The sequence below is a fragment of the Sus scrofa genome, chromosome 3 (assembly GCF_054392235.1).
Source record: "Sus scrofa isolate SSC_HxYL_T2T_F1_AM1 chromosome 3, Sscrofa_HxYL_maternal_Yorkshire_Landrace_v2.0, whole genome shotgun sequence".
NCBI classification, from domain to species: domain Eukaryota; kingdom Metazoa; phylum Chordata; class Mammalia; order Artiodactyla; family Suidae; genus Sus; species Sus scrofa.
In genome coordinates, this window is record NC_139385.1 from 116,456,763 (window position 1) to 116,480,979 (window position 24,217).

The window sequence follows — 24,217 nt, forward strand, 5'->3', positions numbered from 1 at the left end:
TTTTTTTTTTTTGAAGAAATAGAACACGTATATAGGTTAATGATGAAATGCAAGATTGCTGAAAAGTGCTACTGGTGAAAGAGAGGTGTTTCTCAAACTACATTTTTCTTGGAGGTTTTAGAAAAGGAGACCATATGAGGTTTGCTTCGTAATTAATTACCAAGCAAATTGGTAATTAAAGGGCTGTGACATAATTGTGCCAATTGTATTAATCAGGTTCTTAAATGTAAGCAAAAATGCCTACTCTGGGTGAAGCAGATAAGGTCTTGGATGGCTCACAGAATTGCAAAAAGGCTGGAGAATTAGACTGAATGCTGGGCTGCCAGCAGCAACAACCACATCCAAGCCATAGAAGTGGTCTTATGGAATTTCTGTTACTTCATTCAGGTGGCATTACAATGATTTGCCGTTGAGCCACTTCTATTTCAGAACACTCATTTGCAAGCATGGGCACAAGTTTTTGCTTTTTGAGCATAAAATCTGGCAAAGATGTATTTTTTTATTTTTTTAATTGAAATATTTTTTTTCCCACTGTACAACATGGGAACCAAGTTACACATACATGTACACATAATTTTTCCTCCCATTGTTGTGTCACGATGTAAGTATCTAGACAGAGTTCTCAGTGCTATACAGCAGGATCTCATTGTAAATCCATCCCAAGAGCAATAGTTTGCATCCGTTAACCCCAAGCTCCCCGTCCCTCCCACTCTCTCACTCTCCCCCTGGGCATCCACCAGTCTATTCTCCAAGTCCATGATTTTCTTTTCTGTGGAAATGATCATTTGTGCTGTATATTAGATTCCAGTTATAAGCGATATCATATGGTATTTGTCTTTCTCTTTCTGACTTATTTCACTCAGGATGACAGTCTCTAGTGTATATATGCCACATCTTCCTAATCCAATCATCTGTCGATGGACATTTGGATGCATTTTGTTTGGCAGAGGTCGATAACTAAAAAGCAAATTACTAGAGCCTCAGATTTTATAGAGGGATGCATTCTTTGCCTTAGCAAGGTAGAAATTTAACGTAGAAGGGGTTCAGAGGCTGGGTCAAACAAAACAAACAGCAAATGTCCATTTATTAATCTTTCCTACCCTTTCCTAATTTTGGGGTATAGTGGGGGGCATGAATAAGGCATTCTAATTTATATATTCTCATAAGACATTATAGAAGTTATGGATTTGACATGGATAAAGGTTCCAGAGTAATTTATGTTTATCATAAAGAATGGGAGCCTCCCCCTCCCAGTTAGACAACATATTCTCATGAATTTACAAAATGCTAAACTAGCAGCAAGTTCTGCCTTGTATCCCACTGCATGGCTTCCGAATATTTTTTTTACTGCCTGTTTTTTTCATGTTTCCTAGATGCTAATCTAAGAATTGGAACATTCAGTAAGAGTTACCAGACATGCAAGGAAAATTAAGAGAAATAAAATTCAACAAAATTAGGAAATAATCATACACACAATTCAACATAGGAAAAGAAACTTTAAAAATACTTATTATCCTGTGGAGGATAATAAAATATCAGACTTTCATGAAAAAGAAAATTTGAAATCTAGGGAATTAAAACAACATGATAATGATATTAAAAAGTGAACATAGAGGGTTTAGATAGGAGAAAAGATATGGCTGAAGCTAAATTATGTAATGAATTGGAAGATTGATCCAAGTGATTATTTTTAACTATTAAGTAGTAATTGACAAATATATCTATATATATTCAAACTGTACAATGTAATATACAATGTAATGTATAATTTGATGTACATGTATGGTTGCATATGTAGGACTGTATAATGATTATCAAAAATCAGGATAATTAATACATCCATTACTTCACCTGTGTGTGTGTGTCGGGGGGTGAGCGTGCCTAAGGTTTATTCTCAGGAACTTTCAAGAATACAATACTGTATTATTAACTATAGTTACCATTCTGTACAGTAGCTCCTCAGAACTTCTTACTAAAAGTTTGTTCTCTCGGACCTACATCACCCTGTTTATGTCCCTCACCCCTTGTGATTCTTATATAATGTGGTAAAAAGGATGAAAATACATTAAATGTGAGAAAAAATAGAAATAGGATTAATCCAGGAATTCTGTATCAGATAGGATTGACCTTATGCATGTAAGATAAAAATAATTGTGACTTTTAAAAAAGTAAGCTGTTCATTGGCCATGTAAAAGTCCACATGGAGGCTACCCAGAAATTTGCTCTTCAGGAACCCGGGCTCTCATCTGGTCCAGAATGTTGGCCATAATACTCACATTCCAGGCAGTAGAATGGATGAAGGGACGAAGAAGAGAAGTTCCAAAGATTGAGTGGCATCTGTTTTTTAAGAAGGTGCTGGAAGGTTGGCATAGGATGCTTCCACTCCCAACACACTGGCCAGAACCCCAGCACTTAGTTTATGTCATGTCTAGCTGCAAGCAAATTTGATAAATATAGTTTTCAGCCAGTTGGGACAGAAGGGAGAAATTAAATATGTTAAATGTTTGCCTTATTCAAAGGATAGTTGAAGACACTTTTTAATTCTCAAAGTTCATAGGAAAATATGTAAAAATATTTTTTAAGCTGTGTAGCACTTGAAACTATGTCTTGTCACTTATGATGGAGCATAATAATGTGAGAAAAAAAGAATGTATACATGTATGTGTAACTGGGTCACCATGCTGTATAGTAGAAAACTGACAGAACACTGTAAACCAGCTATAATAGAAAAAAATAAAAAATCATAATTAAAAAAAAGAATACTCACTAATAGTGTCAGAAATGCAATCCTCTAAAATATCAAAGGGTGAAAAAATGAATCAACCCAGCTAACGTAGGAAATAGAAAAAAATAGAAAAATAGAAATAAGCAAACACAACAAAGAGAAAACACTGTACATCTTCTTATTCAGCTTGATTTTTTTTTTTCCTTTTTAGGGCTGCACTCCGGCATAAGGAAGTTCTCAGGGTAGGGATCAAATCCAAGCAGCAGCTGCCAGCCTACACCACAGCCACAGCAACTTGGGATCCTAGCCACATCTGTGACCTATACCACAGCTCAGGTCAATGCTGGATTCTTAACCCACTGAGTGAGACCAGGGATCAAACCTGCATCCTCATGGATATTAGTAAGGTTCTAACTACTGAGCCACAATAGGAACTCCCATCATTCAGCTTGATCTTGATACATTTTTCTTTTAATAAAATATTGAATTTAATTTGCCAATATTTCATTTTAAATATTTAATTCAAGTTTACCATAGATTTGTAGAACATTGTATATAATGCAGAAACACGTATTTAAGCAATGGGAATTTAGTGGCACATATAAATGTGGCAAAAAAATCATATAGGTTAAATATATCAATAAAAACCTATAAAACTATCAGGAGAATAATGGAAATTAAAAAAATTTCTGGTATCTAAAATTTTTCCAAACCCAGAAGGCATAAAGTTAAATATGGACGAAATTTATTACAAAGAAATTGGAAAATTCTTCATTATGAAAAGCTCGATTAAAAAGCATGAAAGTAGAGTTATCTTGTGGCTCAGCAGATTAAGGACTGGCATTGTCACTGCAGCAGCTGGGGTTGCTGCTGTGGCATGGGTTTGATCCCTGGCCTGGAACTTCTACATGCTATGGGTGTGTCCAAAGAAAACCACAAAAAAGGCATAAAATTGAAGTGAAAGGTAAGGAAAATTATATATAGGACCTATGCTAGAGAGAGGTTTATATACTAATAGAGAAAAATGTCTTGGAAATTCTTTTGTAAAGATTTCAACTCAATGGAAAAGTGGAAAAGAATGTGAATATGCTTTTCAAAAAAGAAATATGAATGGTTAAAAACCATGAAAAAATGCTAAATTTTACTAATATGAGTACTTCAAATGAAACCAAGGATGCAGTATCATTTTCATGCATCTCTGATCATTACAAATGATACAAATCAATAATATCAAAGGTTGTTGAAAATTTGGGAAAATAGGCACCTTCATAAAATTTTCATCCATCTGGTATATGTCAACAAAACTAACAAAATTAAAAATGCTTGGTAAAAATAAGACAACAGCCCCAAATTAGAGTCACTTATACTAAAGCTCATATCACCAAACCCAGATTTAATTATAGTTGCAGTCTCCTTGAGAAATGGAAGCTCAAGCCAGTCAATTAGGAATCACCAGATCACCACTAATTAGGTAATCTGCTTGACACATTCCTGCCATAATGTAGAGGAAAGTAACCTTTCAATAACCAGCCCAATTTTTACCTATCACAACTTCCTTGTTCCTGCTCCCATCTATCTAAAAGTCTTTCATTTGCTTTCATTAGTTCCTCAGGACTCCTTTCTATCTGCTAGGTTGGGATGCTGCCTGATCTGAATTGATTTTTTGCTCAAAAATCTCTTAAAATGTTCAGTATGCCTCACTTTATCTTTTGACAGTTCTCTTGTCATAGAGGGAAATGAAGGAGACCTCTGATGATCTCTAGGAGCAAAAAGCAACCAGGTAAAGGAACCTGCTGAGCTCCTTGAGCTCACTGCCTTCTCTGTGCCTCTGGAAGTGGTCCCTCTGGGATCCCATCTATGTAGCTTTTGCATTATGAGATTTCAGACTTCGAGTTTCCCCCCTCCATCCCTTGCATTGGAACTGGATACCAGCCAGGGTCAGAATCTGCTAGACTTAACAGACTGGATTCAAATTTGGACGGGGTCTGACTTGGATACTGTACTGGGTCCAGTGTGAAGCCACAGGTGAACGAAATTTTGTTTCAATGGAGTTCCTGATGTGGCTCGGCGGAAATGAATCTGACTAGCATCTGTGAGGACACATGTTCTATCCTTGGCCTCGCTCAGTGGGTTAAGGATCTGGCATTGCCATGAGCTGTGGTGTAGGTCGCAGATGTGGCTCTGATCCCAAGATGTGGCTCTGATCCCAAGTTGCTGTGTAGGCCAGCAGCTACAGCTCTGATTCGACCCCTGGCCTGGGAACCTCCCTATGCTGTGGGTACGGCCCTAAAAAGACAAAAAAAATTGTTTCAAGGCTGAACAAGTAGGTTCATCTTACCAAAGATAACCTTGGATTACAGTGGCCACAAGGAAGAACTTTTAACCTAGATAAGCTTTTTCATTTACGATGTGCCCTAGAGAAAAAGAGGGCTCAGCCAAGCACTCACTACAAAGGGTAGAGGAAAAATATTTTTCCTCTACAGTTTCTGGTGATCAGGATGAAAACCACTGGGGCACTCCATTTATTCTAGGGCCTGAAAATGGGATCCTGGAGAAAATGAGCAGGAACTGGCATGGGATGATGTTCTAGTCTCTCCTATATCTTTGATCTCTGTCTGTAGTGCCTGTAGTCAGGAGAGGAAAGTAAAATTACATGTTGTCCCTTCCTTTCCAAATTCAGATTGGCAGGCAAAAAAAAAAAAAAATGTAAGAATTAGTTCACTGAATTTTGACTCATGCATTTGCTTTCAAGGACCCATTGGTTGTCAATCTTTTCTCTCTCAGGGACAGCTAATACCCTCTTGTTTGTCTTGTTTTGTGTCCTGAGAGCTTGACTTGGCAACTGTCAGTTTGGGGGGCCCCAAATATGTACAAACATAACTGTGATTTGCATTCCATTTGCAGCTAGGGTCTTACAGTTGTTGCCACTTCTCAGGTGAATTGTCTTTCTTCCTTTTGGTTACCTACCAGAGTGGCCCTGAATCTTGAGAGGGTATCCTTTGCACCCTCTTGGGAGATATCTCTGTGTCCATGGGATTATTCAATACTGGCAGAAAAATTTACTGTTTGTCCTGACTAAAGCCTGAAGCCTGATAAGATATTTGAAAGGATTTTTTTTTTTTTTTAAAGTAGCTGAATGGCTATAGGTTGACCAAATTGGAAGGTGATATTTAGAGCCTGATAGGAACTTTTCACTTTATTTTTTTAAAGACTTCTCCCTTAAGCTAAAATGAAACTATGTACGAAGAGGGAAATAAAAAACATTCTGAAGCCCTTGTGGAAGCATTTACTAAGACATTTCAAAGGCACATGGCTTTAAATCTAACACATAGAAATCTTTTGATTCCCAAGTTAGTCAAAGACCTTTTCCTTGATATAAGGAGGAAATGGAAAATAATATAGTTGTATGAGTGGCCCAGCTTCTTGATATTATTCAGGTTGCAACCTGATTTTTTAAAGAATTAAAGACAAGTGTACTTGTCTTACAAATTGAGTCTTCACAAGAACAGAAATGCAGTTCTAGAAGCAATTTAAATCCCATCTATACCTTTTTCCAATCCCCAAACCTCCCTCATTCATCTCAAAATAAGGTATTAAAATTCTTTTTGGATTCTAGAACTTAATATTCTATTTAGATGAAAGAAAATCAAGAATGTTAGGTTAAAAAAGACTTAAAAAAGAAAATAATTCAAGGTGATGAATAGGGAGGAGGAAGAGTCATATTAAGAAAAAGATCAGAAGAGAGGTAATTTTGAGATATATTAGGAAATGGTTGGATTCATCATCAAAAGGCAGGGAAATAACAGTAAAAATCTAAGAAAAGATTTTTATTCCAGGTGTTAACCTTTTTATTTTAAAAGAGTCAATTTATTCAAAACCTCTTCAGTCCTAGAAAGTTCAACATTAATTATTTTATTTTTCCGGCAATCCTATTCCCAGTCTCAAAAGTCTTTATATCAGTGATTAAGTTGTCATTTACATGTACATAGCCCCTGTCTTGAGAACTGATTATATTCCCAAGAAATTGATATTTTAGGGAACAATTTAAGCATAACATGAATTTTGAATTTTGTTATGCATGATTATATCTGTGAGAAATATTAGAGGAACACCGAAAACTGTTCCCAGATGACCCGATTCAGGTAAGAATACACAAAAAGCACTCTTGCGTGCGCGTACACACATACATACACCTCACAGTCTTTCAACTGCCTCAGTTCAGGCATCTTATGAACCACATCTAACTGGATCTGGTCTTTCAACTTTCCTTGCAATTTCTGTTAATCTTCCTTCTATCTCTTCATGCTAACTGAAAAGTTGGAACCTCTCTGTTGCCCCCATACACAAGACAGCTTGTGTCTTTTTCAAGGTAAAATACCATGTGAATTTATATATTTTAAAACTATTTAACATGTGTAAAACTGTTCTAGCCAAATCCATTAGATCTATCTTCCTTCTTTCCTCACTCCCTTCCTCTTTTCTTTCTTTCCTTTTCTTTCCTTTTCTTTTCTTTTCTTTTCTTTTCTTTTCTTTTCTTTTCTTTTTTCTTTTCTTTCTTTCTTTCTTTCTTTCTTTCTTTCTTTCTTTCTTTCTTTTTCTTTCTTTCTCTTTCTTTCTTTCTTTCTTTCTTTCTTTCTTTCTTTCTTTCTTTCTTTCCTTTTCTCTCTTCTTTCTTTCTTTCTTTCTCTCTCTCTTTTATTGTTCATGTCTATACTATTTCCTGTTCTACTTTATTATTTTTTTATTTTTTTTAAATTTTTTTGTCTTTTTGCCTTTTCTAGGACTGCTCCCTTGGCATATGGAGGTTCCCAGGTTAGGGGTCAAATTGGAGCTGTAGCCGCTAGCCTACACCAGGGCCACAGCAACGCGGGATCCGAGCCGCGTCTGCAACCTACACCACAGCTCACGGCAAGGCCAGATCCTTAACCCACTGAGTGAGACCAGGGATCGAACCCACCACCTCATGGTTCCTAGTTCCTCATGGTTCCTAGTCAGATTCTGCAACCTCATGGTTCCATGGTTCCTCATGGTTCCTAGTCAGATTCGTTAACCACTGACGGGAATTCCTGTTCTACTTTAAATGATGTATTTAAAACAAAGAGATTTAGAATCTTATTTTTTTTGAAATTATATCTTATAGATATAACTATAACTAGAATTTGCCTATGATTACTTACTTAGAAACTGTTTAACTGTAGTTGAATTAGATATTAAATTATAGGACCAATTACCATAGTGGAGAGAACACTGGAGTTTGTAGGAATAAAAAGACAAAAGAATTTGATCTTGGAGTAACAATTACTTCTTCCATGGGCCATTAACTATTTGTAAGACTTGAATGAGTGCCTTCTTTCCTTTGATCTCAATTGCTTCTCTATAAAAATAAAGATTGGACTAATTGTTCTACACTGTTACTCTGAGTTTGAACATTGACATAGAAGTGAATTCCCATGTCATCTTATTCAGTTGCAGCATGGTATAGTTTTGCTAATAGGGATGACAACTTGTTATTAATTCAGTAATGACATTATTTTCTTGTCTATGTCTAAGAAAGCTTGTGCCATTAAGAAGTTTTTAATTTGATTTTATCCCCAAGCATTTATTTAGTTAAAATTCACCTGGCCTTTGACTTTTTTTCTAATTGATTACAATCACATCTTTTTTTTTAATCTTATTATGTTAAAAAATTTGTCCGTATGTGGAGTAAGTGGGTTTTTTTTTTCTGTATTTTCATTCAACCATTGATCAGGAATAAAGCATATCAATTCATCAACTGACTTACATGGACTGGAAAAAGTGTTGGCTCTTTCAGGATGATCTATGATTTGGCAGATTCAAAATATATAATATATTAGGTTTGCTCTCTGTTTTCACCAGTACTCCAAGACTGTGTAGTCAGAGGCCAGAAATAATATTTTCCACAGTCCTTTGAACAACTTCAGTAAATTTTACTTAATTATATGTTGCCATAGCCTCAACATTCATAAAATGAAGGTTTTACTTTTTAACTTGTACAACTTAATTTATAACTAAAACAAGGACATTGTAAGGTATTTTATAATAAAATTATTTGACATTTAAGGAGATGAAAAGAAACATTAAATAAATGCATTATATTTTATGGTCATCTTAATATAGGAAAATATTGCATCCACTATAAATAACAACAGGATGTGATACATAATGAAAAGAGTACACCACAATAAACTATTAGAAAGCACAAAGAAATTATAGAATGTGTAAATGAATAGAAAACTAGTATGAGATGTATCAGCAGGCATGAATTTTCATAATGAAGAAGACCTGCCGAGTGTTTAGCACAATGGATGGGGAAATATCCACACCAAAGGATATGGTTGTGAAATTTCAGAATAGTAGGGACAAAGGGAAGATCTTTAAAAAGCTTCTAGGAGTTTTCATCATGGCTCAGTGGTAACAAACCCAACAAATATTCATGGGTACATGGGTTCGATCCCTAGCCTCACTCAGTGGGTTAAGGATCTGGTGTTGCCCTGAGCTGTGGTGTAGGTCGAAGTTGCAGCTTGGATCCCATGTTGCTGTGGCTGTGGTGTGGGCTGGCAGCTGCAGCTCCAATTTGATCCCTAGCCTGGGAACCTCCATATGCCATGGGTGTGGACCTAAAAAGACAAAAAGACAAAAAAAAAAAAAAAAAAAAAAGCTTCTAAATAGGCAGGTCACATAGAAAGATCAGCAATTAACACTGGACCAGCAAATTCCATACTATAACATGTGACCCAATTCTGTGTCCCACTGCATGAAAGTAAGGTGGAGAGGCATTATTGAAATACTTTCTTTCCCTCCTAGGTTAGCTCTGTATCCAGGACAAGCTAGTGAATGTTATCAGAGTAAGAAAAACTTAGTAAGATGAACCCAAAAAAGAGTAACACCCACAAAGCACAAGGCTGACCTGGGAATAAAATACAGACACTAAGCAGATTGAAACACATCTTTCCAGTGAGGTTCTACCTTATATGAAAAAGTCAAAGAAGGAGGTGGTATTTAGGCCAAATCTCAATGAAGCAAAGACTTGACCCTCATTCTTAGTATGTTTCTAAATGTATGTGTGTTTATGGGACGAGAGTAGGCAGTGATTTTTTATTTTTTTTGAATGAAGAAAACTGTTTAGGAAATGCATTTGAAGCATGCTAGTCTCTTGGTTGAGTTTGCAGGAGAAAGATGTAAATTTCCAAAAGAACTTGGAAAGGAGGACTCTTTCCTGGGATGTGAGACATTCAGGGCTAAAACTGGGACAGTCTCTGGCAAAGTGGTGGGATGATTTGGTCACCTGATGTGAAGTTCCAGGGAATCTGAGGATGAACAGATAAATGCAGGACTGAAACTGGGATAGAAAGAAGAATAACCAAGGGAGAAAAATAAAAGTGGCATGGGACTAGCTAGAGCTTGAGAGTAGAGTTTAGGATAAGCCAACCATTGGGGAAACCCTTCAGCCATCTGGGTCAGAGTTCGAGCTTGGAGAAGGCATAAGGAAGGCTCACTGTGGTCTATGCCCAAGAGATTGTGGTGCACTTGTGTTTAACTCTTCCCAGGTTTAGATGTGTCTCTGTGAAAAAAATGTACAAAATTTCAAACATTTCTTTTCTCAGAATTAATTGGTGGTATACATACATTTAATTAAAATTAGATTTTTCTAGCTATGAGGATTCATGAGGTTTTTGTTTTGATTCTAATTCTTTGTACCTACATACCACAGGGAATCATTACAATCATTAGAAACCAAGTGCCCCTATCAGAATTTCACAGTGATCCTGCTCTACCTCCCTCTGGTGCCCACCTCAGGCTTATGCTTCATTGCCTTTTGGAATTCCCAAGGACACAGCTCATTTTCATAAACCGAACATGTGACAGAAATTCAACCAGGGCTCTATGACATTGGCTGCTGTCAGGAAAAAAAAAAAAAAAGCCTGGTTGGTCTATCTGCTAAAGGATAGGCTCAGGATGCAGCCCTAGACTAAAATCTCAAAGGCTGGTTTCGAAAGATCTGTTAAACCAGGGGGGTTGGCAATGTATGTTTTAAGAAAAGAACACTAACCTGGAAATTGAAGCTTGATTTGAAAGTGGATTTTAGTGGTTCTCTTTTTCTCTCATGTAGAGCAAGCATAAGCTTTATCCCAATAGAACTGCCACTTTTCTATTGTCAATACTGTGAGACCTGATGCCATAACTTTCCATCATCTAATTTACTCCAGCAGTTCCGCATTTTGAAATACAGAGTAATTATTCTCTATACTGACTCTTCATTTTGTGTGCCATATGGGATTAACTAGAAATAATATTTAAAAATTTTAGGTATCTGGAAAAGTAACAAAGTAAAATGAAATATGACTTAGAAAAGGAGGTTAATGCCTTTGAGGGAAAATAAATGTTAGAAAAATTCAAATACTCAACGGGAAGGTAAAGCTTGTGGAGAAATAATGCTGCAGGGTATACATAAATGAGAAATAATGAATTAGGTATTGAAATAAAACATTTTTTACAAAGGACAACTGCAAGTTAGAAAATATTTCATATTTCCCACTATGGTTGTCACTATTGTTTTCAAAATCACTGATGGGACTTAAAACAGACTATCACTTTTTAAAATAGATTTAAATCTGTGTAACCTTGGAGCTCTTAATCTATTTGCGTTTCACCATCTGCTTTGCATGCTTCTTAATTTAATATGCATATCTCAGGATTGATTCAACTTATGAGCTCCTTACAAGGAAGGCATGTGCTACTATTGAATTGCAGAAATGATGATATTCAACAGTCTGTATAACATAAATCTGAAAGGACAGCGTGGAAAGAACACTAGACAAAGAGGAGAATTCAATTCAGTCATATAATAATTATTAACTTACTTTGTGACCTTGAGCAATGCATCCAAACCCCCCAGGCTTCAGTTTTCATGTGTACAATGGATTCGGCCACCTTTATAAGACTCCAACATTCCCACAAGTGTATCATCTTATTGGAGGAAGGATTGATCATTTCAATTAGGAAACTGGTGCCTCTTCTCCCCTCTTTTAATTATTATATTTAGGAAAGAATTTACAAGAGTACAAATGGAAAACCAGTCCTAAAACAAATATAACTAGAGATAAATATTATGAACGAGATGTCAAAGCCTCAGTACTAATGCAAATGAGGCATGAAAACTCAAAAATTAAAGTAAGTTTAAATATATCAGTTATCACAATAATTGTAAATATAAGAAAATTCCTTGATGAGAATCTCTTACCAGAAGAGAGAGACTCACTACAAAAGCAAAAACTAAGTCCAGCTATAAACTAATTTCAAGACACATCCCTATGATATAAAGTAAAAATATGGAAAAGGTGAAAATCAAGAAATGGAAAATATATTTTTTAAAAACTCCAATCAAAGGAAAGTTGAAGTAGTAATATCTAAATGGATAGACTTCAAAGGTGAATATATTGCTAGGGATGATGAGGATAATCACTTAATAGTAAAAAGAAAAATTTACCATAAAATATCACAGTTTTGAACACTGAATACATCCTCCAAAGTAACCTCGAACATACGAGATAAACACGGACAGAATTATCTAGGAAAACTGCCGAAACAGAGTTCTGATGGGACATTTTTATAAAGTGAATTTCAGACAATTTAATAAACATCCCGAACTTATAGACACATATATAACTCCACAGCCAATATTGAGAAAGTACATGTAATTTTCCACAGCAGCAGAGCCTATTAACAAATAGAATTTATGCATGTCTGCATTTTTGATGGCATCATCTGCTTTATACTAGTAAACATCATAAGTGTGCCGATCAAAAGCAAGCTCCCCAGACATGGGAATCTTTCACTGTGGTGGCCAAAGAGAGCAGAAAGGATGGGATTTTAAATGTAAAGTTTTATGTGACCTTATATATGAATATATCTGTATAACCACCTCTAAATAAATATACAGAACATGTCTATCACCTCAATTTGGGTCCCAGGTAGTCACTCACATGCTTTCTGTAATTATGTATAAGATTTATGTTTTCTAGAAGTTCACAGAAATAGTATCCCATAGCTTGCACTTTTATGTATCTAGTTTTTTCACTTGGCATGTTGTTTTTGGATTCGGCTACCTTGTGGCCTTCGTTGTTAGCTATTTCATATTGCTGAATAGATTCTTACAAATCCTTTTCCATTTGCCTCTTAATGGACTTTGTGGTTGTTCCTAGTTGTTGTCTAATGAAGAAAATTTTCATGAACATTCCTCTGCAAGTGTTTTTGTGCATATGTTTTCAGTTTTCTTTTTTTGTTGTATTTCTTTGATTTTAGGGCTGCACCTGTTGCATATGGAAGTTCCCAGGCTAGGGGTCGAATTGGAGCTGCAGCTGCCAGCCTACACCACAGCCACAGCAACACAGAATACAAGCCATGTCTGGGACCTACACTGAAGTTCACAGCAATGCTGAATCCTTTAATCCACTGACCTTGGCCAGGGATTGAACTTGTGTCCTCGTGGACACTAGTCAGGCTCATGACTGCTGAGCCACAATGAGAACTCCCTGTTTTCAGTTTTACTGAGCAAAGAATAGTTGAATAGTTAGATCATGTGGTAACTATTAAATTTTTTAAAACATCAGTTTCCCAAAGATTTAATCTTATGTTCCCACCAGCCATGTATGAGTTCCAGTTGCTCCACTGCATAGACAATAGTCTTTTTATTCTTGGTTTTAGTTTTTAAATAATTAATTGAATGATTAATTACCACAAGTTTAGTGAATATCTACCGTCTTATATAGGTTCAAAGTTAAAGAAATATAAATTTTTTTCACTTTTTTTCTTTGTGGCAGTAACCCTTAGAATTTACTCTCAACAACTTTTGTGCACGATATACAGCAGTGTTAATTATATTTATCATGTCGCATATTACATCAGTAGTACTTATTTATCTTATAACTGGAAGCTTGTACCTTTTCAACAAAGCCTTTTAAATTTTAGCTATTTGAATGTGAGTTTATGGTGTTACGTCATTGAAATTTAAATTTGCACTTCTCTGATAATTGATGATGTCGGGCATATTTTCGTGTGGCTTTTAGTTATTTGAATACTCCTTTTTGGTGAAGTGTATGTTCAAATCATTTACCTATTTTTAGACTGGATTTCCTTCACATTAGTGTCTTTTGCAAATATCTGCTCCCAGATTGTGACTTCCTTTTTGTAATTTTTTAATGTCTTCAGAAAAGCAGTAATTTTTAATTCTGATTAACTTTAATTCTTTTTTGGTTAATATTTGTGTGTGTGTGTGTGTGTGTGAGACTTAAGAACTCTTTGCCTAGCCAAAGGTCACACAGCTGTCTCTTATATTTTCTTCTCAAAGTTGATGCTTTTAGTTTTTACATTTGAGTCTTGATTCATGTTGAGTTATTTTTTTTAATATGTAAGTAAGAATTGGGATTTGTTTCTCCCCATATGCAAAGACAGCCACACAAGACTTCAAGGAACATGAAAAATCAAGGAAACATGACAGCACCAAATAAACACAATATAATTTTTTGAATATTCAAAACATGTTTCCTTGATTTTCCATGTTCCTTGAAATCTAGTGTGGCTGTTTTTGCATTTGAGATAACTACCTCTTTGAGTCTTTACATTCCTTATGTAAGATCCACTTGGATCTTAAGTCTTCATCATCATATTTGCATTCCCTGGGTAAACCTCATATGTTATCCTTTTAATTATATTATTAAAATAAGTGTTTTTGTGATTATATGCATGAGGATATGGTGTATGGTTTCTTTCTTTGTAATGTCTCCATCTGATTTTGGTATCAGGATGATACAGTGATTTAAGTGTTTTCTTCTCTGTTTCATAAAAGAGTATATAGGTAGTTGATATTACTTTTTCCATAAATGTCTGACAGTATTCATCATTGAAATCATTAAGGTCCTGAAAGGTTTTTTTTGGGGGGGGTATTTTTGATAGAAAAATCAGTGTTTTTAATAACTACGGCAAAAATTAGATTTTTACGTCTTCTCTTTTTTTAGCTTTGGTTCATTGTGGATTTTCAAGGAATTTATTTTTTTGAAAGCAGCGTATATTTTATCAAGTTATAAAAATTGTCCTCTATTATATTTTTAATATCTGTGGGATCTTCATTAATATCTTTATTTAAATTTCAGGTAATTTATATTTTCTCTTTCTTTTCTCTTGGTCAGGCTAGTTATCAGTTTTGTTTGCTTTCCCAAAGAAACTTTTGTTTTAACTAATTTTTCACTATTGTTTTTTATTTTACTAATTTTCAATTGTGTATCTATTATTTCCTTCATTATATTTAATTTTCTTTCATTGTAATTTATTGGTAATTAGCTCTTCTTTTTCTAGTTTCCTAAGTTGAAAGTTGACCTCATTTGTCTTTAGATCTTCCCTCTTTTCTAGTTTAAGTATGTAAAAAGCTATAAATAATCACTCTAAACTCTGTTTAGGCTGAATCTTACAAATCTTGATATTTTGATGATTTCATTTTCACTCAGTTCAAGTGCTTTGGTGATTCTTCAACAAATTTATTAAGAAATGCATTGTTTAAGGTTCAGATATTTGGGAATTTTCCAGATGGCTCTCTCTTGTTGATTTCTATGTTATGTTGTTGTCAGAAAAAATACTCTGCGTTTGAATATTTTAAAATTTATTGATTGATTTTACAGTCCAACATATTATTTATCTTGGTGATGTGGCAATGTTTGATTAAAGATAACATATATTCTGTTGTTATTTGGTAAAGCGTTCTATAAATAAATGTCAAAAAGTCATGTTTGATTATGTGTTCAGTCTTCTGTGTCTTCATGGGTATTGTCTGGATGTTCTATCATTACAAAGGTCAGAGTGTTGAAATATTCAGTTAAATAATAGGTTTGTCTCTTTTTCTTTTCAGTTCTGTCGGATTTTGCTTCATGAATTTTGAAATTCTGCTTAGGCACATACAGTGTAGGATTATTATATGTCATTAGGAATGGAGTCATTTATCATTATGGAATGTATTTTTTTTAATATCTATTGATATTCTTGATATGAAGTTTACCTAACTGTAGCCACTACAGCTTAGCGTTTGTATAGTATGTATGTATGTATGTATATATGCATGTATTTGCACTTATTCTTTTACTTTTATCCTTAGGTAGCTTTATACTTAAAATAAGTATACTTAAAATGTAGACAGGATATAGTTCATTATTTTTCTTTTTTTTTGTCTTTTTAGGGATGCACCTGAGGCATATGGAAGTTCCCAAGCTAAAAATCCAATTGGAGCTGTAGCTGCTGGCCTACACCAGGGCCACAGCAACGCCAGACCTGAGCCACATCTGTGACCTACACCACAGCTCACGGCAACGCCAGATCCTTAACCCACTGAGCAAGGCCAGGGATCAAACCTACATCCTCATGGTTGCTAGTATGATTTGTTTTCACTGAGCCACAATGGGAACTCCTAATCTCTGAATTTTAATTAGAGTTTTGTAAACAATTTATACTTAAGTACTTTTTGATATAATTGAGCTTAAATTTTCCATCATGCTATGTGATTTTTGTTTGCTTTTCTCTCTTTTTTCTTTTGGATACATTGAGTTTTGTTTTATTTATTTATTTATTTTTACTATGGAAGTTTATCTCCTCTGTTGGTTATTGCTATACATCTTTGTGGAACTCTTTTTATGGCTACTCTAGATTTTATGCTATATATTTTTAAATAAACATTTAAATTATATGTATGACTTAAGAACTTTGAAATAATCTCCTGTAACATTTCCATTCCATTCCTTTGTGCACTTGTTATGGAACATTTTACATATGTTTATGTATAAATTAAACTCTATAACTCTTTTTTTCTTTTTAGGGCTGCATCTGCAGCACATGGAAGTTACCATGCTAGGGGTCAAATAGAGCTGCAGCTGCCAGCCTACACCACAGCCACAGCAATGCAGGATCCAAGCCACGTATGCAACCTACACCACAGATTATAGCAACACTGAATCCTTAACCCCCTGAGTAAGGCCAGGGATTGAACCTGAATCCTTATGGATACTAGCTGGGTTCATAACTACTGAGCCACAAGGGAAAATCCTATAACTTGTTTTTTATTTAAACAGCCAATAATGTAAAAATTTTTTTTAAGCAATGAAATTAACATCTTTTTTATGTTTACCTGAGTATTTACCATGTTTGGACTTTTCTTCCCTTTCCTGTTCTCTTTATTTTTTGTCTTCCTTCTTTCCTTCCTTTCTTTTCTCTTTCTTTTCTTTTCTTTCTCTCTCTCTCTCTTTCTTTCTCCCTCTCTCTCTCTGTCTTTTTTGTTGTCTACTTTTCCAACTGGTGTTGTTTTATGGTACCTGAAAAATTTCCTTCAACATTTCTTTTAGTGCACACTTTCTGGCAAACATTCTTTCAGATTCGTTTTTTTTTGAAAGTCTTCATTGCTTATTTTTTGTAGGATATTTTCACTAACTGTATTCTAGTTTGATGATTTTTTTCCTTTCATTTTATTAACTCTGTGTCACTGAGTCTTTGATGTGTCTTTGGTCATTCTTTTTATTTCTGTACAAAATGTGTCTTTTCTCCATATGTGCTTTTAAGATTTTTCTCTTAATACTAGTTTTTAGTAATTTGATTATAATATACCTTGGTGTAGTTTTCTTTGTGTTCATTCTTTTTATTGTTCCTAAATCTTGAGTCTGTGGGCTTAATGTTTTCACCAAATTGGAAAACTTTTGGACAATTTTAGAATTTTAATCTCTTCAAGAATTTTTTTCTATTTTCCACTTTCTTTCTCCTCTTCCAGTACTCCAATTACATGTTTGTTACATAGTTGAAATCAGTATAAGTCACTGAGAGTCTTCTTTTTTATTGTTTTGATTAACAGCTTCTTTATTCTGGAAAAGGATATGAAAACATATTCATATAAATACTGACATTACAATGTACAGGGAAAAAGGGAAGGGAGAAGGAAACAAAAATATCTAAAATCCTGTTAATACTGCTTCACCAAACAAGACCATAATGCTTTGTACCCTATTCAATCACTTATATAATAAACCACAAATAAAATCTTCTGTGGAAGATACATAGCTTTTCTTTGAGACGGCAGGGAAAAGGGACTTTAAGTTGGGATAGGAGGCTTTATTCTTTTGGCAGATTTTCTCAGTCATTATAGATATTGATGCACTGTTAATAAAAAATATATGCTTCTCTGTGGAGCATTAAAAAAAAAAATCCAAGGATGAGATGGCTGAGGTCTCAGCTCAAATATCTCCAAATGTATTGTTGTCCATTCCCTGACCTTTCCATGCGTTTTTTTTTGTTTGTTTGGTTGGTTGGTTTTTTTTTTTTTTTTTGGTTGTTTTCCAGATCAGTGCCATTCTCTCTTTGTGAGCATCTGTGTGCAAGATTTTTGTAGGGGTGGATTTCTTCAGAGCTGAACCCTGGGATACACATGTTCCACTGGCATTCTAGATGCAGCTGGACATATTTTACCTCTAATGTGCTGGACTTGCAATGCTGAGCAAGCTGGCAGAATGATGTCACCACGCTCTTGATAAAACCATCAGCAATCTGCAGCAGTGAAGCATTGGTCTCAGCAGCCTGTCTGACTAAAAGTTTTCTTTCTTTCTTCTTTTTTTTTTTAATCTTTTTTTCTTTCCTTGCTTTATTTTGGATATTTTCTATTGTTACATCTTCAAGTTCATTGATCTTTCTTTATGCAGTGTCTAATCTGGTGCTAATTTCTTCCAGTGATAATTTCATTTCAGATATTGTACATTTCATCACCTGAAATTCTATTTGATTTTTTCTTATGTTTTCTATTTCCCTTCTCATTATATATTTCTTTAAATCTTTTAGAATATTGAACATAGTGATAATAATAACTTTAGCATTTTTTTTGCAAATTCCCTCATTTTTGTCTTTTTTTAATGTCTGCTTCTGTTAATTCATTCTCCTCCTAGTTAAAGGTTACATTTTCCTGGCTTTTCACATATCAGATAGTTTTGATTTTCTGTTGGACATTGTAACTTGACATTTTTTTGAGTATTGGACTTGTTATGTCTATATAAGGAGTGTCCTGGCATGCAAAGTTTCTTACAGATTGTTTTGTACTTTCATGGTCTGTTTTCAAGCTTCTGGGATTGGGGCAGGTATAGAGTAGCCTCCATTCTAGCTTCATTACTAAAGCATGAATTTTCTGGAACATCTATTGACTACTCCATATATTAACAAAAGGTCTTTCCCTGGCTGGTGGGAACACAAATGATTTTTACCTCTGATTAAGCTCTGAGAGTTATTTGCCTCCAGATCCCCAGTAGCTTTTCTTTTCCTGAAAGCTGTTCTTTGCCTGGCCCAGAACAAACATGTATAAATCTTTATTTATGTAATGACTTAAGGAGAGTGGAGAGTATTATGTGTATCTGGGCCTCTTTCACTGTATAAGTTTGTCCTCTGGTATTCTGTAATCTCTTTTCCCAACCAGGTTGAACTTCCTTGGCCTCTTTGAACTTCAATTTCTGTCTCCCGTATTGATACAGATGACGGTCTATATTTGAATTACCCTTTCTTATTGTTCAGTCCCGAAATTGCCTGCAGGCAGAAAGCCAAGGGCTCCTGGTTTCAGTGACCACAGGTCTGTGCTATCTACTTTCCAGTGACTGAAAAGAGCTGTTTCATGTCTTTTCCACTTATAAATTATTTACCATGGAAGAATTATTTTTGGACTATTGCTCCATCTTGACCAGGCAGAAGTTGAATTTTTTTAAAAAGTATATTTAGATATGTTTTTCTGCTGTGAAAAAAATTTGGTTTATTCCAAAATGTCAGTCTTAGCAGATTTACTACACTTGAAAATAATAATTTTATTTTATCAAAAAAAATCACTTCCAAAACTCTGTGAGAAATCTAAAGGTCAGATCATGAATATAAATTTACTTTAAAAAATATGACATCCTTTTTACTTGCCTTCTCCATTTTGATTGGTTATCATGATCTATGATTTCTCAATCAATGGGGCCAGGTCAGGTACTATGTAGGACAAAATGAGTTTTAAAATATTTTAAAATATTATTGTTTCCCTTGACTAGGTTATAATCTAATAAAAATGTCAAGACATAAAACATAATCATTAACTAGCAATAAAACATGAAATACTAGAATTTTTCAGAGTATAGAGAGGGAACCATTGGATGGTATGAACAGAGAATTCCAATGACCTAATTTTAACATTGGGCAGTTCAGAGTAGTCCTATGGACAAATCACTTAACATTTCCATGTTACAACCAAGTAATGGTTCACTCAGAAGTGTCTGAGACTCTAGGCAAACCTATACTGTAGTTAGACTCCATTTATTCAGAATAACAGTTTTTCTCTTTTGGCTTCATCTTCTCATATTCTTTTCTACCTATGGGCATTAATATACTAGGTATAATTATGTGTAGTTTATGTTTTCAATTAACATATACTACTTATACTTTTCATATCCTTTTAGTGATTAAGTTTTGATAACAGACATCAACATAGGGTTCCATGAGTGACCTTTCGGTGACCAGAGATCTACTGGGTTCTGGCTGGTTAATTTCAGTCGTGGTTTGATTTCTCTGAATACCAACCAGTGAAATAAAATTGCATTGTCATTGCCATGAGATAAAACTGCTTGCCTCTTAGATTTTACGTGGTAAATTATAGTTCTAACTTGTTTTTAGTAAATATCTAAGACCATCTACTTAATGGAGTCTCCAAATGCGATGCTGGATAGCATAGTTCTCTGTAGAAGGTTAAAAATATGTGCACACACACCTTAGTGAAGAGGGATCATGTTCACCAGCTCTCAGTGAGTGGCTCCACAGTCTCAGGTTAATCCAGAAGGGATATATATTAGGGCTTAACTTCCAAGTCAGTGACTTGGGGAAGCATCTATAAATATGAAACCTACAGGAGTCTTACCATTTACTATCTGCAGAGCAGCTCACTGGGATGATTTTTAAAATCCAGTAGGACGTAATGATGTTTATTTCCATAATTTCAAGTTCCTTTAAGAGAAAAACTGTCTCCAAGGTTTTAACCTTAGATTGGGCTTCAAAACTGACAACTGAAGAAGTTGGTTAAGAAACAAAATTTATGTAAATTTCAAGACACATAATGGAAGAGATAGAAGATATAGATGAAATATATTAAGCTGTTATTAAGAAATTAATTTACGGGTTGAGAAAGGAGAATCATAAGGATTCCTGCTCTGGGTATGAATCTTGAGGTAACTCTGTTATGTTTATACTGTTTATAGTTTGCTGTGCAGAGAGAAGGAAATCGATGCTGTTATCTACAAATTTTGGAGAATTTTCTGACTAGCAATCAGAAGAACTGATTTTTACTTTTTCTTCTTCTGTCAACCAACTGGGTGACCTGAGGTAAGTCAATATGACTCTGGAACTTAAGTTTCCTATGACTCATATGAGGAGATTAAACTAGATGGGCTCTGAGTTTTCTTCCAGTTTATTTCATGACTTTATAAGTTTTAAGTTAGGAGATAAATATTGGAAACTTAGAAATAACTATGACCAGTCTAGATTAATGATCCATCCATACTCCACATCTGTTCAAACAATGGCCCTGGGGAATGAACTGTGAATACTTATAATTTTTCATCCTGACATCAACCTTAGCGGTAAGCACGTATCACCTCTTTATCTACATTGATGGCACCGTGCTATATAAATCCAGCCAATCCCTTTTAAAATTCACATTTGCTGTTCATACCTACCTCTTAGGGGTTAATAACAAGATTATTGTCTGCTACATAAAGAAGTACTTAAGTACTTCGTTTTTTTGGACTTAAGTTTACCTTTTTCAATTTTTAAAAGGATCTCCCCCAAAGGAGACTCACCCTAGTATTTTAGATTTTGAACATTAAGTCTCTGCTTGTTTTAGTCACATCAATCAATCACTACTTCAAAAATATTTTTAAGATCTTAATCAGGTTGGCATCCTCTGGTTTTGTCTTTCTGGGTTGAAAAGTTTTGTTCATTCAGTTCCTTTCTTCATTGCTGCCTCTCTTTCCTAGCACTAATTTCCATTTTGAATCTTTGCGACAGCTCTGGCTTTCCTTTTCTGAAAATTTCCCATGTCCATTTGGCATTTCTGGAAGTGCAACAACAAAGAAATATATTAGATTATAGAGAAGAAGCAGAAAGGAAAAGGCAGTGTATTTTCTTATATTTTTGTAAACAACCCATGCTTGGCTGGATTTTTAGGTTACAGAAGCACCATATGTCTGTGTTCTCAAGGGGCCACCCACTACTTACCTAATTGAAATTAGATTTAAAAATGTGTCATATTTACTCTTCTGTTTTTTTCTTTTTCTTCCTCCCTGCCTCTCACTTTCTCTCCTTCCTACCCCCCCCCCCCACTTTTTTTTTTTTCTCATTCTCCTTACTTTCCTGCTTATTGTTGCTTTACAAGGTAACTATTTAGGCTATGGGGTTTTAGAATGGGAAAACCCATCTCTAGTGATTTGTTACCTAAATTTCAATTTAAAACATTAAGGGATAAGAAATACTATGTACTACCACTGTAAATCTACTTCCTTTAAATTATTGAAAATATATTAGGCCTAATTTAAATATATAACACTAAGGTAAGTAATCAAAATAAAAGGCAAGGATTTTCTGAAATCCTTAGATAATACTAAAGAGAGTTGAGGAAGGAGAAACTAGGAAAGGCCTTTGAAGTTTCAAACTAACAAGAATTAAAAGACATCTCAGGAGTTCCTGTCGTGGCGCAGTGGTTGACGAATCCGACTAGAAAGCATGAGGTTGCGGGTTCGATCCCTGCCCTTGCTCAGTGGGTTAACGATCTGGCGTTGCCGTGAGCTGTGGTGTAGGTTGCAGACGCGGCTCAGATCCCGCGCTGCTATGGCCCTGGCGTAGGCCGGCGGCTACAGCTTCGATTAGACCCCTAGTCTGGGAATCTCCATATGCCGCAGGAGCGGCCCAAAAAATGGCAAGAAAAAAAAAAAAAAAAAAAAAAAAAGACGTCTCAGCTTGAGCTATTCTATTACCCATTTGAAATCTATTGTTTTATTGCCTGTCTCTCTTAAGATCTGGTCTTTTTTCAAATTCAGTCTCTCTCAATTTGTGTTTACTCTTTCCCTTGATTCCATGTCACCTGAAATTAGGATTCATTTAATTTGCATTGTATCTGCAACTCAGCCTGAATGTCAGTAGGGATACAAAACCAGTGGAGGAGGGCAGGGTACCAGCATTCACGGAGTACCTGTTATTTACAGGCACTTGACTAGGCAATCCTCACAACATCCTTTCGATAGAAATATTATATTCTTCCCTCTACACTTAAGTTGTCTGGGGCTCATTAAATCATTTTCCCTAGGACATGCGAATGGAGAGTGGCAAAATTAGAATTTGAATTCAAGCTCTATACTGGAGATGCTCTACTTGAAAGTATGCAGTTTTCAAACACCTCCACTAACTGCAGCAGTAAGATATTGTTGGACTCAAGACTGTTTCATTACTTGGTTAAACGTTGAACATTACAATATAGAGCTATCCTCTTTATAAGGCAGTTTTTCTCTGTATTCTTATTTTTCAGGAGGCTAAAACTTACTATAGAATTTTGTACATAAGCAGAATGGCTCAAACTCTGTCTTTTCATAAAATGAGTCTTCAGAAATATTGAGAACTGGCTTTATGTACCTACCAGCTGTTCTCGCCTTATGTAGTATTCATTGTTCTCACTTAGTCAAGAATCAAGTGTTCATGTGTTTTCCTATGTTAAGAAAGCCGTCAGAGGTGGCCTTTATCTGGACTAGTTACTATCGTTGATGTTGGTGGTAATTTTTTTTATTTTTAGTTTAATGCTGTAGATTAATTTTTAATTACAGGAAACTTCAGAGACTTCATAGTAAGTGGTTTTCTCTATTTATGCCTAAAGTTCTAAAAATTCTAGAATTGATCAGAGATGGCAGACTTAAATGCAAATGAATAAATATGAAATAAAATAATTTATTGGTAGGTCTCATTTAAAATATTGATTTGAAATTAGAGTACAAGTTTACTTTAAAAAATATGATATGCATGCTTCAAATGTTAATAAGTGATCAATTAGCTAATTTTATAATTGTGTATGGTCCACTGAACACTGAATTTCCTCAGTAGGAAAATGCTGTACTTTCCTTCTTGGGGGCCTCAAGGGGAAAAGAATTAATTACTGTCAATAGTCCTTCACTTCCTAAGTGCCATAAGTTGTAAACCTACTCATTTGTAATTCTAGCCATAGACTTTCTTTCTCAAATTAGTAGGTAATAACTAGATGCTTACAGTTTATTTTATCCTATTTAAAATCATCACTAGAATGTATGTACAAATATAGAGTCTTAAGTTATTGAAAGAAGATTGGAGCATTTCTTTATAAGAGAAAAGTAAAAGATGGAAGTGATGGTTTATATTTTTTCATTACTC

General features: G+C 34.9%; 1 long non-coding RNA gene across 3 annotated transcripts in view; it reads left to right on the top strand.

Moving 5' to 3' along the window:
• LOC106509856 (uncharacterized) overlaps positions 1–24,217 on the top strand; it is a 967,706-nt gene that overhangs the window by 355,689 nt on the left and 587,800 nt on the right. For all 3 annotated transcript variants that reach the window (XR_014842303.1, XR_014842304.1, XR_014842305.1), the window contains exon 3: positions 21,028–21,151. This is a non-coding gene — a long non-coding RNA (uncharacterized LOC106509856). The remainder of the gene's footprint in view (positions 1–21,027; positions 21,152–24,217) is intronic.